Source organism: Mus pahari, chromosome 5 (genome assembly GCF_900095145.1).
Source record: "Mus pahari chromosome 5, PAHARI_EIJ_v1.1, whole genome shotgun sequence".
Classification (NCBI taxonomy): Eukaryota; Metazoa; Chordata; class Mammalia; order Rodentia; family Muridae; genus Mus; species Mus pahari.
In genome coordinates, this window is record NC_034594.1 from 45,851,767 (window position 1) to 45,868,451 (window position 16,685).

The window sequence follows — 16,685 nt, forward strand, 5'->3', positions numbered from 1 at the left end:
AAAAAAGAGTGGGACTATTTAAGGAGTAAAGTCTTGAAACAGAACTGTTGCTAATAGTCCTTTATACATTCTGGGAGCAAAGGTGTTGTTGGCTATAGAAATACGAGGTGTGGTGGTTTGAATAAGAAATGTTCCCCATTGCCTTGAATTTTAGAACACTTGGTCAAACTTATCTCCTTGTCTGCTCTGTCTGCAGATCACAGTTCCCATTTGGAGGAAATCTATGTGAAAATCGTGTCTTCTTATCGACTTTTTTCCTGTAAATAGAGCTCATGATTCAGAATATCCTAAGCCCTACTGGGCAAAATTTGTTAAACCACACACTATTCCGATCTCTATTTGTCTCCTCAGGAATAAGATCACATCTGTGATTGATCCAGATAATGATTATGTAGTTTGCACAGCCCAAGCTCAAAGCCACAGCAGGTGTTGAAGGGTTGAGTTGTTCCAGGTTAGAGTATTACCTGGGGAGAGCTGGATTGTTACTAAGTATTGGTGTGATGGCTGGCAATTGTTTTAACTCCAAGGAGGCTTAATATAAAGCTAGATAAATGGAGAGGGTAAGATCTAATGTCTGGTTTTTACTGAAAAATTCTATAGTGCTTTTAAAAAGTAGTTTCATTATTAACAGTCACCCATTGAAAGCGAATGTATGCTATCTCTTCCAATGCTATAACAACTCCCAGGCAGGTATCATTTCCACCTTACAGACCAAAAAAAACTCAAGAGACCCAAAACTGTACTTTAGATACATACAGGAAAAGAGTCAAAATTAGGAATAGAACCCATTTTCACTGCAATCCAAACCCTAAGCTTTTAATTATTGCTTCCTACTGGCCAAAGGGATGTAATTGTGTGTGAAAATTTATGGGTATAATATGTTATTTATTTACTTATAATAGAATAAAATAACATGTTATCAGGATGGCACAGGGATTCAGTGGGTAAAAGCATTTCTTGCCAAGCGTGATGATCCAAGAGATTGATCCTTTTATCCCATAAAATATAGAGAAGCCACCAACAAGTTGTTCTCTGACCTTTAAGTGAGTGTATATCCACATACACAATTTATATATATATATATATATATATATATATATATATATATATATATATAAAGTCAGCTTATACATGTGATTAATAGGTTATCTTTCAGAGGAAATGGGGTTCAGGGAAGATAAGGACTTATGGGATACTATGAATGTCCAGGGCAGAGGAGATCTTGGGTGTTTTCGGAACCAGAATCTGGAAGAGCACACAATGACCAAATGATATATGCCAGACACTCATTATCCAGAGAACATCATGCGTGTGATCAGTCACTTAAGGAATACTCACATGGAACTTAAAAAACTTCAAATGATGGCCAATAAGGCTCTCCATCCTCCACCTCTGTCTAACCTCCCCACTGCTCTCTCTATTGGCCATGCTGCAACCTTACCGTCCTATCCAGACCTGCTCCTGCTATCCCTGCGATACTCTCCTGTGTACTGTAAATGCCAATTTTATTTCCTCAGATGAAGTAATGAGATGAGAGATGTACTAAAGCTGTGTAAATATATGGCTTGGACTGAGCCCAGTGCATCTATTTCTCTGTTTTAATCTTCCTAGACTTAAGCTTGGAAGCTTCTAGCCTTGATAAAAATGTAATCTTCCAAGTTGACTGATTCAATCTGACTTTTCTTGGCTTCTGACTGAATTGCTTTTCCTGGCCTCAAACTAACTCTGGCAATCTATTCTCATCTTCTGGCTCCTTTTCTTTCTCTGGGTAGTTTTGCCTTCATTTGCATTTAGCTTGTTCTCTCTGTAACCTATCTATGTAAAACTTTCCTGGTAAAACTGCCATAGACACCCACCACCCACCACATACCATTTTTCTCTCTCATTGCTTTTAAGAAGTCTCTCTTCTGCTCTTCTCCTGAGAGTTGGGAATATCCTATCTCAGACTCATTCTGTCAAATCTTTCTCTGATCCATCACTTTGTCTACCCCTCAACTTAGACATCACTTTCAAACATGATTTCTTCTATAAACTAACCTTACTTTCATTTTTAGGGATTAAAGGTATGTACTAATGGTGTATCTGTATTTTAGCCAGAGCCTACTCTAATCAAGGGTGTGTCTGCATTCTGACTGGATCATATCTTTGGATATGATCCCTTGCCAGAGCAGCCATGTTGGTGGGTTAAAATTCCTCTGCATGTGTTCCCTTGGTAGCTGCCATCTCAGATCATTTAGATTTTAAGCTATAGGTGACATCTTTAGATAGATTTTTACCTTAATTTAAGCATTCTCCCAATGTGTCATTTTTAGTATAGGAATTGTACTTATGGTTTTTATAATTTTCAGTGTTTTATCTATTTGTTTCCTGATAAATTTAGGAAATGGGCTCTATGGTACCTGGAACTCATCTGTCAGGTCTCTGTGGGATCTCCAGTTCCTAACACATAATGACATCAAAGCAGCTATTTTTATTTCTTCTATGAAGTAGATAAACAAATGTTACAGGATTCAGCATTTATTATAGTTAAACTGCTTGGGATAGGTGCCACTTTCCAAATTTCAGCACTTTGAAGAATTGGAATAGCTAGCCCAGAGGCTATTGATGAATATATAAATCAACTCTTAGAACCCTGTCTCCAGCCTTATTTACAGAAGGAAACTGATTTACCTCCCAGAAAGAGAAAAGGGAGGCTTAAAAGTAATTTCAGTTACACAGTCTCACTATAAAGAGAACAGTCATTAGCTGCTCTTAGCAGAGACCAACAGTAGTGAGTGAAAGGGTGTTCAGTTAAAAATAAAACATATTAGCTAAGGAATGAAGATCTATCCAAAGTGTTCTGAAATGTTGTCAAATATTTGTTTAAGAATAGGTGGGTGCTTAACCATTGACTTGATACAGAACTGGATGGGGTAATACAGGTTTGTCTGTTTTGTTTTTCATTTGCATGTCTTTTATCACTAAGTCTTTAAGCAATGTTGTTTTTTAACACTCAATAAATTCAATCCCTGGGTAAATGGGAGAGGGTATTATTTTTCTCCTTTTGCTCTTACAGTTACCTAGTTAAGGGTCATGCCACATCCAGGGCATAGATCCCAACCGACTGGGACAGGTGCTGAGGAATGCTGTCTTGTGGAGGAGATCCTAAGCCTGTGGTACTGGAGTCAGCCTGATTCTTGGCATGATCAGTTGCTGCTTTTCTTGGAGGCGGGGTGTAGTATTTCTTAAGGAAGGACATTCATAGTGATTAAAATTGCTCAAAGCTTGCTTCATTGTGTAATTCTGGTACTGTAGTATGTAATTCTGGCAAGAAGGGAGTAAGAAAGGGACAGAAAATCCCAGACAGTGGCATGTAAGGGCACATAGTACCCTTGGGTGCCACATCAAGAGAGTGGAATGTAGCAATAGAAGAGGGGGTCCCAATTGGTCAGACTCTTGGACAATAGTCCTTGGTTATCACATCCTACTAAGGAGAGTGAAGAGCACAGATTCCAAGGACAGTGCCTGCCCATGAACTTGCTATTATTCCATATTTTTTGGACAAGTTCTAAGAACCAACTAACAAATGGAGCTTTTGAAAGTGAGATTGTTCTTCTGAAATTTAGACTGAAAAGTATCCCCCTTCGAATGCTTAGGGTGAAGGGGAGGGAAGCCTGGTGAAGTAAATCATAATTCAGACAAGATACCATTTAGTAGGGCGGAATCTCGAGGCTGAGGGGGGATTCTCCAGGCTGAGGGGGGATTCTCCAGCACCAGCTGCACCTGGGAAGAGCCCAGCCAGTTATCAGAGAGAATGCTAGTCTTGGGGCCACAGGAACTGGGAAGTTTTGTCATTTGTCTCACTCAAGCTGGCACCCATGGCTCCTTGAGTCCTGTCAAAGAGGCCAAGGAGTGGGGAAAGAATCTCCGAATTTGCTATGGGGAGGTGTGTGTGGCAGGGAGCAGGGGTGAAAACTCAGAGGCAAGCTGCCTGTGCGCACCCCATTGTGCTTGTTGTGGGAGAGAGCCTGGGGTAGGGGGACTTCTTCGGGAGAGTGCAGAAGCAAGCCACTTGTGCACTTCAGAAACACATGGCCTCAGTTCTTGTGTCAGGAAAGAGAATGGCTCAGAGGGTACCAATGTGGCTGTAAACCTGGCACCTGGATTTAAAACACATGAAGCACCTATTACTTTGAATTAGGAACTTCAGCTGGCCTTGTACAATTTTTTTGTTTGTTTGTTTCTTTTATTTTTAAATTAAAAAACTTTGGGCTCTTCTGACTGGAAGTTGAGACTTTGAAGGCCAGGGAAAAGGCAAAGTGGAACGGCAAGGTCCTTTTCTCAGCTGTTAATGAGACTTGTGTAGTCAAGAGTAAGTGTGCACATTGCTTCTTGTCAAGTGAGATTCTTTACAGAGGGAAAACACCCACTACCGTGGAGGTGAGTCCCCTGGGAATGCTTCATGCTGCAGTCCTCCAAATGAACAGACAACGCCTCTTCCACGGTGTGTCTTCTGACATATCCCAAGTTTGTATTGAGATTCTCCTTGGCGTCCTTTGCCAGTTAGGACCCTTGTAGCTCCAATGCTCTTCACCCGTGCTCAGCTTGCAACATGCATTCTCTCCCAACCCCCTTTCCTTGGAATGTGTAAGGGAAGAATTGGATTGCTGTTTGTTGAAATGGACTGTGTATTTCACAAGTCCCATTTCAATAATCTTCTAGAAAAAGCAATGCTGAATTTGGCATTGAAAAGGGCAATACAACACACTAAATAAATAGCAGGCACTCCCTCGGGCTGCAGTGTTACTATGTGATTTCTGGGCCTTACATTTCCTCTCTTTTCTAAAGCAAACAGAATCTGAAAGGGCTCACACAGAGACAGAATTTTAAATCTGAATGCTCAGGAAATGGGGCCTGGGAAAGTATAAAACTGTGATGCAATCCCAGGAGAAGTGGAAACTTTTCAACTAACCCTTCACTCAGTCCAATCACCTTTGGGTTGCCTGCAAATTTCGTCTTCTGAGACGCCTGTCTGTTCTTGTACTTTTCAAGGCTGAGCTCTGCCATTACTCAAGTATAGAAACCATCTCCAGGGATGTGGGTTAAAACAACCGTAGGGAAGATGTTTCAGGGCATGGGAAATGAAGAGACTTGGGCTCAGAGTGATCAATTCTCATGTTTGATTTCACTTCATTTTCCCCTCACATTGGAAACTTTTTGTTGTTGCTGTTCTTGTTTTGTTTTTGTTTTAAAAACATGAAGAAGACAGAAACTATGTGGAGCAAATCTTTTTATATGAGTGGACTTATCTTCCTCATGTTTCTTCTCTACTAAGATAATTTTTCAGGAGAGAATTAAGGAATAAACAAAAGGATTACTCTTGTTCTTTCATGAAGCCAAGAGCTGACTTTGTGCTGCAACTTACACAAACAATTGCCAGCCTTCAGAAATGCACATTAATTTTAATAGGGGAGAATTAACCATGCTATTAACTTTTACCTTTCCTAAGCTGCAGCCTGTCAGCCTTGAAGCCTACTCAACACAAATTGAATCATTCTTCTTCTTTCACCCATCAATAGCTTTATCCCTTCTTCTCTGACTTAAAAAAAATGCATTTGGTTAGATTTATTCTAACCATTAACTCTAATGTCTAATATACAGAACTGACATTTTCAATTCTAGGTCTACATTTCTTAGTCAAAATTCATTGCAAAAGCTGTTTTATAAAGGCATTCTGGTAGACTCCATTACCATCACTCCATTCACATTTTTTGTGTTTGTAGAGTGATTCTGGAATTTAAAAGACAGCTATAACCAAATAAAACCTTCCAGATTATCATCCTTTAAAAGCCTCAGCAATCCTAAACTTCTGGACTCCACGTTGGTGGAGGAAGTCCAGTATTTGGTAGCATAAGTGTGTTACTTCTTATGACTTGTTAGCTAGGTTTTGCCAAATAGAATTTCCATATCACTTTAAGGAAATTAAGTTAGGAACCTTCACCCACTGCTTTGGGGATGATACCTTTAAGGTATAAAAGCTTTGTAGATCAATTTGACAATACCTAGTAGAGGTGAAATAATATCTATCTATTTGTCTCATAACCTATCAATTCCAGGCTCATGTATATGAATTATGGATGCTCAACCATGGGAGCATAAAAATAAACATTACGGAGGTTGATAAAATATTTTGATGTATACAAGGTAGATACAATGGATAACAACATAAGCCACTGAAAATGTGAACCCTTGATAAAACTAATTCAGTGTAATTGCAAGGAGCAAAAATGAATAAAAGCATAGTTGAGAGTCAATTAAAAGAGTAATGATAAAGTAGTAGAAGTATATTTTGTATATAAATCTGAATATATAACACATCATTATATTATTTAATATTAATGTTTCATTCACAGGCATATCCAACTTAGTAGTCCACAGGCTTCTCATATACCCTAGGATTGCTATGAATATGGCCAAATCCAAAGTCATAAACTTCTTTTACATAATATGAGTTCTTTGGTTTTGTTTTGATACTGCTGTATCACCACACCAGGAGGTTGGACAAATCTAGGTGCATAATAGCATTAATAAAAACAATAAGCCCTAAATTCAAGATAGTTTCTTTGTATGAGAAATAGAGAAGAGAGAGGAAGGGACTGAGAGGGAAGGAGAGAGAGAATGATTAAATGAGGTCTAGAGCTCGGCAGTGGTGGTGCACACCTTTAATCTCAGCACTTAGGAGGCGGAGGCAGGCGGATTTCTGAGTTCCAGGACAGCCTGGTCTACAGAGTGAGTTCCAGGACAGCCAGGGCTACACAGAAAAATCCTGTCTCGAAAAACAAAACAAAACAAAACAAAACAGAACACACAAAAAAAATGAGGTCTAGAGTAGTAACTAGAAGACTGTGTGTGTATTTGTTTGTTCGTTTGACAGGGTCTCATTGTGTAGCCCTGACTGTCCTGGAACTCATTATGTACACTAGGCTGGCCCTCAAACTCACAAAGATCCATTTGCCTCTGCTCCACCCCCACTCCCCACCCCCCCAGTGCTGGGATTAAAAGTAAATGATAAGTTATTTCTTGCCAGTGAAATGAGCTAGTTCAAGCCAGATTAGATTATATTAAAGGCAGATTTATTGGCAAGATGCTCTAGGACAAGTTCACTGACCCCAAGGATTGAGGCCAGGGGAGTCACCATGGGGAGGGGTGGGAGAGAGGAGAAAGAGAGAAAAGATGTGAACACAAAGAGAAGAGAAGAAGGGGAAGGGGAAGAGGGAAGGGGAGGGGTGGAGGAGCCTCTGGGGGAAGGGCAACTTAGCCTCTGGGCTGGAAAGTTCAGGGTTAGGAGTAGGGTATGCCAAGTCGGGACTGAAGGATGCTGGAAGAATCTGGAGTCCAGGTCTGTTTTAATAAGTAAAATATACATCTCAGTCCCTTGTCCTGGATTGAAACCAAACTGTAAAGAGTTTCATTATATTTATAGTGTTTTATTTCTTATGTTAGACATGTATATGTGTATTTGTAGATTTTTTAAAATAATTTAAAAGTATCAACGGAATGCTGAAATCTGAGAATTATGATGTGATTGGTCTCTTGCTTGTAAAATATATATATATATATATATACACTGTGGTTCGGTCCCAGCTTTGTAGTTTTAGAAAGTGTCCTGAGCTCCTGAAGAGGGGATCCTGTCCAGCATGATTTCAGAAGACAAGAAGGTCTCTTTAGTCACCTCGTAAATACTGACAAAAAGTCCATCGGAAGTCCAAACTATAGAACTCAACAGTGAGCTTATGACCCTCAGGTATTCTCACTCCAAGCTATCTCTGGACTCCAAGAATCTTTGTCTTGCTAAATAAGCTTGTATTCAAACTGTGCGTGTTTCCAGACTGAAGTCTGTCCTTGGAAGAGATAAGAACAGAGGAGATGTGGATACCCAGCAATGCTGAGATTTAACACAAACAACATTTTGAGACCCTGATTATATAGCAACATTGACAAGAGAAAGCCTCAAAGTGTTGTTCAAAATATATTGACTTGAGCTGGGCAGTGGTGGCACACACCTTTAAGCCCAGCACTTGGGAAGCAGAGGCTGGAAGATTTCTGAGTTCGAGGAGAGCCTGGTCTACAGAGTGAGTTCCAGGACAGACAGGGCTACACAGAGGAAATCCTTTCTCAAAAAAACAGACAGACAAACAAACAAAAAAACAATCAAACAAAAAAAAAACCCAAAATATATTGACTTGAAATTCATGTGTACCCCTAATCTCCACTGAATCAGTTTATATGGATTGCAGATAACTCATCCAGAGGCACACCCAGTATGAAGAAAAAGGGAGTGGCAGACTGCTACAGCCACACCCTCAGATGTTAATTATCCATGGCTTTGTGATAGTGACTACTCGGCAGTGCTTTGGACATAGCAAATGCTTAAGGTGAAGTTATTGAATAAAGAGCTGTACAAACAAATACAGAGAAAGAAAGACTTAAGAGGAAAACGCAGAGGAAGAGTCATGCTTGCGAGGGATAAAATCAACAGAACAGTGCTCTAAATTTGGAATCCAGAACTCAAGGGTCCCAGGCCTGGTTCTAATTACTCTCCTCTGCCTTGGAAGGAAGGACCTTGTTTCTTTGTCATGCTGGATCTCTCTAATGCTAAACAGGAATGAAGAGTGTCGCTGCTTTCAGCTCTGGTTTGATTTCACTGATCATTAATTCTCTCCTAGGAAGCTAGATAAGAGCAGCTGGTCCAAGTTCAGAAAGTTCCGTAAATAGACTTCACTACTAAATAGTCAAGGACATTTCAAGATGAGCCGTGTTTCCATTTTTACTTTCTCAGAGATTCCGTAAGTATCGAGGCTAGCATTTGATGAATGATAGTTCTGAGACTATTTTTATTTTCCTTAACTGGCTTAGACATGTTCCATGTTCCATCCCCACGCTGGTATCTGTTCCTTTGCCCTCTGCACTGAACAGGTGTAAGCTTGTTCACTGAAGATTTGCTTTCACGCTTAGCTGAGTTGGTGTTATCTTCACAACATCAATTCTGGGCAATTGTGCACTCATGAAGGGTGTTGATCTCAGGATGCTCACATCACTTCTGATTGGATTAAGTTCTTCTGAGCTCTCTCCTGGGAAGGATGAGAGTCAGTGCTGGCTTCCTTATCTATCTGCTCAGTCAATATTGAACCAGACTGGTCTCTATTCAACTTGCTATGTACGGCATTAAATAAAATATTCCAGCTAACATGGAAGGAGAATCAGACTGAAAACAAAGTGCCTAAGTGTGTCAGAAAAATGAGAAACAAAAAGAAAAACTTAAGATAAGGGTTGATCTTTTTTTTAGATTTTTGTATTAAACCAAATGTCAAGTGTGGGGGTTGAATAAGAATGGCTCTCCCAGAGGCTCATGTATTAGCATGAGGGAGTGGTACTAGTGGGAGGTGTGGCCTTATTGGAGTAGGTGCTGCCTTGTTGGAGGAAGAGTGTCTCTGGAGGTGGGCTTTGAGGTTGCCGAAGCCTATGCCAGGCCCAGTGTCTCTTTCTTCCTGATTCCTGAAGATCTAGATAGAACGCTCAAGCTCCTTCTCCAGCATCATGTCTGCCTGCCTGCTGCCATGCTTCCCACCATGATGACAGTGAACTAAATTCGTGGAACTGTAAGCAAGCCCCAGTTAAATGTTTTCCTTTACAAAAGGTGGTCATGGGATATCTTCACAGCAATAGAACACCAACTGAGACAGTTAGGATATGAGGTTTCAGCTGCCCAGGTGCAGGCCACACCAGTCAGAAAAAACAGATGAGAGCTTCCCTGTGGAAATCCCTTACTCCCTAGATCCTAGATTTGGTTCCCAAAAACCAATTCCACAGTCACAGTCACACTACACACACACACACACACACACACCATGCTGCCCACTGCTATACCCCTGGCCCTAATTCAAGTGGATTCCTGCTGCTCAGGTGCAGGCCACACCAGTTAGAAGAATACGCGAGTGACCCACCTATTGGCAGAACTGTCTCATTCCCTAAATTCAGTTCTCCAAGACCCATTCCACTATCCTGCCCCCATCCTGTTCCACCACTGCCCCTGGTCCCAACTCCTGTAGATCTCACTGATCTACAGGAGTTGGGACCCTACTGCTCCCAACTCCTGTAGATCTCACTGATCTACAGGAGTTGGGACCCTACTGCTCCCAACTCCTGTAGATCTCACTGATCTACAGGAGTTGGGACCCTACTGCTCCCAACTCCTGTAGATCTCTCCTGCTTAGGTACAGGCCACAGCATTTAGATGAAACCTCCTGCCAGTGGACTGGCTTCCTAGATTCAGTCCCCATTGACCCATTCCACTGTTTGCCGCCTTCATCCTGCCCCACCATCTTTCCTTTCTGTTGTTTTGCCTCAGGCCCCAATTCTGATAGACTTCCATTGCCCAGGAGCATCAGTGGAACTGGTGCAGGCTACCAACAGGTATAGGTGAGCCAGAAAAACAGAGATGAGTTCAGGCAGAGACTCTCTCTGCTGGACCAGATCCCAAAATGGCAGCCAGAAACACAGATTGGAGGCCCACCAGTGGACACCCTCTACTCACTCGGTGCCCCCAACCCTCACTTTCCTCCTAATCACCTTATTCTACTCTCCAACTAAAGCAGAGACCCTCTGCTGCACCAGAGGCTAGCTGCCAGAAGTATAACCTCCAACTCCTTACTGGATCATGCTGGTTACCAGAAATCCAGGCCACAAAGACTAAAGAGGAAACAGAAACCAAGGATCAACACACTCATATAACAAAGACTAAAATATCAGCACCTAGACCTACAATCATCCCAAACCCAGGTGCCTAAATGCCAGTGTAAGAACACAATTAACATCAGCCAGGGTAATATGGTACCACCAGAACCCAGCTAGCCTATGACAGCAAGACCTGAACATTTCAATACAGCTGAACACAAGAAAACAGTCTTAAAGCCAACTTTATGAAGATTTAGAGGTCCTTAAAAGGAAATAAAAAAAGATCCCTTATGGCTGGAGAGATGACTCAGTGGGTAAGAACACTGACTGCTCTTCGGAAGGTCCTGAGTTCAAATCCCAGAAACCACATAGTGGCTCACAACCACCTGCAATGAGATCTGACGCCCTCTTCTGGTGTGTCTGAAGACAGCTACAGTGTACTTACATATAACAATAAATAAATCTTAAAAAAAAAAAATCCCTTAAAGAAATTGAGGAAACAACAAATGAAAAAATGGAGGAAATCAATAAATCCCTTTAAAAAAAGTTCCAAGAAAGCCAAGAAAAACAAATAAACAAGCAGCCAAAGGAAAAGAATACAACTGTTCAAGACCAGAAAATGGAAATAGAAGCAATAAAGAAAACACAAATTGAGGGGATCCTGGAGATGGAAAACCTAGGTAGGGGCATAGGAACTACAGACACAAGAATCCTCAACAGAATGCAAGAGATGGATGAGAGACTCTCAGGCATAGAAGATATGATAGAAGAAACTGATGGTGCCAAGATAACAGGATAGGACTACTGTGTGAGTTGCCATGACTCCCAGAGCTGCATCCTAGCCAAGGAAGAAGAGCAGGACCTGCAGGGTGGAGACCACAGCTGCCTTACATGTCCTGCTGTACTTTCCTCTCATCACTGACCTTTCTGCTAATCTCTCTAGTTGGTTGTGGTAGCAATTCAACCATGAGACCCAGTGACTCTATGTTGAATTATAATTTTTTTGTATGGTGTTTAACTTTGGCCAGGGATTTATTTTCTTTGGAATTTTGCAAAAACATTTAACCATTTTACCTACCTTTCAAAGGAAGAAGTCATTGCTGACACAGCACTTATGGATGCCACAATGATGAGGAAGTATATGATAGAGATATGGGTGAAAAAGAGAAGCAGAATGGCTTGTATACTATGAAGAGAGGAGGAACTGGAGACTCAAGAGTGGTGAGGAACAGCCTTATATGAGTAGCCTGTGCTGCCACCTGAGGTTATGGTGAAATCTCAGTTCTGGGATGCTGCTCAGGGCCGTGACCATGCAGTAGCAAGAATCTGTATTGATCTCTCTGGCCCATGTTACTACCAAAGGCCATGGGATATCACTGGTTTGGGCTGTGCTGGGGTCATGTAGATATCTAAGAACTAAGCAAAGATGACCCCACCCTTCAACTGGGCAATATTGGAGAGATGGCCCTTAGAGCTGGAGAGCAAGCCCTACAATAGAGCTGGTCCAGGTGGTGAGTTACCAAGCACCAAAGGTTTGAGCACAGGAGAGCTGGCCCCTGCCCTTGTTGGCCTTGTAGAGATGCCCTTCCTGAGGCAGGCAGGAGAGTTGGCCCCCACCTCTCACCTGGGCAGCATGGGAGAGCTGGTCCTGAGGGTATGAGAGCTGGAGAGCTGGAGAGATAGACCTGCCCCTTCCCTAGGCAGCACAGTAGAGCTGGTCCTGATGGAGTTGGTGAGCGTGAGCCTGCCCCAAGGGCATTAAAGCTGAAAAGTTGGCAGGTAGACCAACTCAGTTATTACCCAAGTCTAGATCCAGGGCTCAGTGTTGGCCTACCCTAACATATACAACATCTATGAACTGTTGGTGCACTCAAAGGGGCCAGTGCTGCAAAACTAAAGCTCCAGAATCTCCATAATACAAGGCAGCAACAGAATATCTGAGAGGAGTCCAGTAAGAAGCCAGTATTGAAAATGTAGGAGAAGTTCATTGCAGTGAACATTTGCAAGTGAAGCTATTTGAACAAAAGAATAGTGTTTGATACAACTCAGCTTTCCACTGTGAGATTTGTTCTTGTTGAGGTATTTGTTTTTCTTTGAGGAAGAGCGGTTGCAAGGGTAGAGGGTGGATATGGAGGGATAGAGAATTTAGTGTTGGGGCTCATAATGCAAAATTCACAAAGAATAAATTAGAAAGTTAAAAAAGAGAAAGAAATGGATACATCAGTGAAAGAAGATGATAAATCTAAAATGTTTCTGACATAAAACATCTAGGATATCTGAGGCACTATGAACAGACCAAACCTAAAAATGTTAGGAGTTGATGAAGGAGAAGATTTGCAGCTCTAAGCCTAGAATATATTTTCAACAAGATCATATAAGAAAAATTTCTTAACCTAAAGAAGGAGGAGATGCCTATAAAAGTACAAGAAGCATAGAGAACATCAAAAAGATTGAACCAGAAAGTCCTTCTGCCACATAATAATCAAAAGAATAAATTAAATAAATAAATAAAATAACATAAATAAATGAATAATTTAAAAAGGATACTAAGATCTGTGAAGGAAAAGGGCCAAGTAGCATAAAATGGCAGACCTATTAGAATTATATCCTACTTCTCAATGGAGACTCGAAAAGCCAGAAGGGCATGGACAGGTTTCTTGCAGATTTTAAGAAACCATGGATACTAGCTCAGACTAGTATACCAAGAAAAACTTTCATTCACCATAGATAGGAAAAATAGTCTATTCCATCCCAAAGTTGAATTTAAACAATATCTATTCACAAACCTAGCCCTTTAGAAGGTACTAGAAGGAAAGCTCCAACCAAAGGATAGTAACAACACCCACAAAAACACAGGCAATAAATAATCTTACACAAGCAAAACCCAAAGAAGGGAAACACACACACACACACACACACACACACACACACACCTGCCATCACCATAATAACAGGAAGTAACAATCATTGGTCATTAATATCTCTAAATATCAATGGACTCAATTTCTTAATAAAAAGAGAAAGGCTAGAGAATGGATGTGAAAACAGGATCCATCCTTCTGCTGCATCCAAGAGACACGCCTTAACATCAAAGATAAACATTACCTCGGAGTAAAGGGTTGGAACATAGCAAATGAATCCAAGAAGTAAGCTGGTGTAGTTATTCTCATATCTAACAAAATAGACTTCAAACCAAAATTAACCAAAAGAGATGGAGAAGGGCATTTCATATGCATCAAAGAAAATATCCACAAGATGATATTTCAATTTTTAACATCGATGCATAAAATGCAAGGGCAACCGCATTCATAGAAGAAACATTAAAACTTAAATCACACATGGAACCCTACACATCAATACTGGGAGACTTTGATACCTTAGCCTCATCAACGGACTGGTCATCCAGACAAAAACCAAACAAGGAAATGATAAAGCTAACTGACATTATGAATCAAATGGACCTAACAGATACCTACAGAACATTTCACCCAAACACAAGAGAATATATATTCTTAGCACCTCAGGGAACCTTCTCCAACATTGACCACATATTCAGACACAAGGCAAGACTCAACAGACAGAAGAAAATTGAAACATTCTTCCCCACTGTATACTATCAGACCATCATAGATAAAAGCTGGATTTCAACAACAGAAGCAACAGAAAGTCTACAAATTCATAGGAACTGAACAACTCCCTACTGAATGACTATTGGGTCAAGGCAGAAACAAAGAAATGAACGACTTTCTAGAATTCAATGAAAATGAAGGCATAGCATATCCAAACTTATGAGACATGATGCAAGCAGTGCTAAGAGGAAAGTTCATATCACTAAGGGCCTTCACAAAGTAATGGATGAGATCTCATACTAGCAATTTAAAAGTATACCTGAAAGATCTAGAAGAAAACAAACCAACCAACAAACAAACAAAAACCCCAAACACAGGAAATAATCAAACTCAGGGATGGGAATATGTAAGTGACCTCTATCTTAATCTTGGCTCTATCTCTATGTTCATTCCAGAACTATTGCTCAGGCATGGGAGTGGGGGGTGGGGGTTGTGGAGAGTGGTGGAGGGAGGAGGTTGGAAACTGTTGCTGAGGAAGTTTAGAAACTGCTGCTGACCCATTGTCCTTGCCTCAGGCCAGGTGGCAAGGCAGCTCCTGAGGCCTGGACTTGCTTGGACTTGCTCAGCTCTTACAAACAGAAATTTAGACCTACTCTTCTGAACTGCCAGTTTGAAGCCTGTCATGGAGTCAGCCCAGCCTTCGAAGTATAATTAGGAGATGATAGATAAAGGAGGAAGTGGTTACTCCCATGGTTACGTGGTACAAGGAGGTAGACTGTTTAGTAGCTAAAACCTAATGTGGGCAAGTTGAGTCTTCTTTAGTGATATTATAAGTGAATTTAGTTGAAAGGACAGAAGAACAAGAGATTAACTAGGACTGAGGAAAACTGTGGATTTGGGGCTCTCCGAGAACACCAAGAAGGTCGTCCACTTAAAGTGAACCCTAGACCTGAAGGTAAGTTACAAAGCCACAGAACTCGTGGGTGATATCAGAGGAAACTTACGTGACCTGGATTCCTGCTGTGACCTTTCAGATATAACACCAAGGACATATATATATCCATGACAGAGAAGTTGGAGTTCATTAGAATAAAGGATGCTTTCTCTGTAAAACATTCTGTAAAGAAAATGAGAAGATAAGTCATGGAGAGAAAAGTATCTGCAAAGGCAAATCTGATAAAAGACAGTTGTCCAATGCGTACCATGAACTCTTCAGTTCCTCTTTTACATGAGTAGGTGCTGGAAATCCGTGAAGAATCTCTGCATCTTTGAATATTGTCCGTGAAATTAAGACTGCTCACAGAAAAACAATCTTTAAAAAAAGAGATATTGATAATGATAGGTCAAAGCAGTAGTGTCACAAGTTCAAGACTAGGCTAGGCTAAAATTTAGTGAAATCCTATCTCAAAATAACAACAAAAGTGACTGAGGGGTTAAGAGCATTGATTGCTCTTCCAGAGAACCTGGATTTGATTCCAAGCACCGATAAGACAGTTAACAATCATCTATGACCCCTGTTTCAGGGTATCTAATGCCCTCTTCTGACCTCTTATATGTATGTCTTTGCAGGCAAAACACTCATACTCTTAAACTTAAAAACAACAAGAAAAAGGAGGGCAGGAGATATACCTTAGTGGGTAGGTCACCTACCTCACATATGCACTGAAAAGAGAGATGAGAGAAAGATAGATAAATGGATGTGCTGGTCAATAAAAAAATACATGGAGAGACCAAAGTATAACCTACTATATAACTTTCTGCATCTTCTAAACTCAACCTTTTAAAAGGATTTATCCACATTGATATATCCCAATGTAATTCATTTTTGAGTCTGTGCCATTTCATCTTATAAATGTACTGTAGTCTGTTTTTCTAGCTCCTTTCGAAGATGCGGCATTTATAATGGTATATAAGTTTTTATGTGTTTGAAAGAGTTTCCTTAAGGAGTGTACTGGCTAATTTTGTGTCAACTTGACACAGCTGGAGTTACCGCAGAGAAAGGAGCTTCAGTTGGGGAAATGCCTCCAACCCGAGATCCAGCTGTAAGACATTTTCTCAATTAGTGATCAAGCGGGGAGGTCCCCCTGTGGGTGGTGCCATCTCTGGGCTGGTAGTCTTGGTTTCTATAAGAGTACAGACTGAGCAAGCCATGGGAAGCCAAGCCAGTAAAGAACATCCCTCCATGGCTTCTGCATCAACCCCTACTTGAGTTTCAGTCCTGACTTCCATAGTGATGAACAGCAGTATGGAAGTATAAGTTGAATAAACCCTTTCCTCCCCAACTTGCTTCTTGGTCATGATGTTTGTGCAGGAATAGAAACTCTGACTAAGACAAATTGGTACCAGCATAGTGGGGTATTCCTGTGACAACCTGACCATGTTTTGGGGAGGACTGTGGAAGGA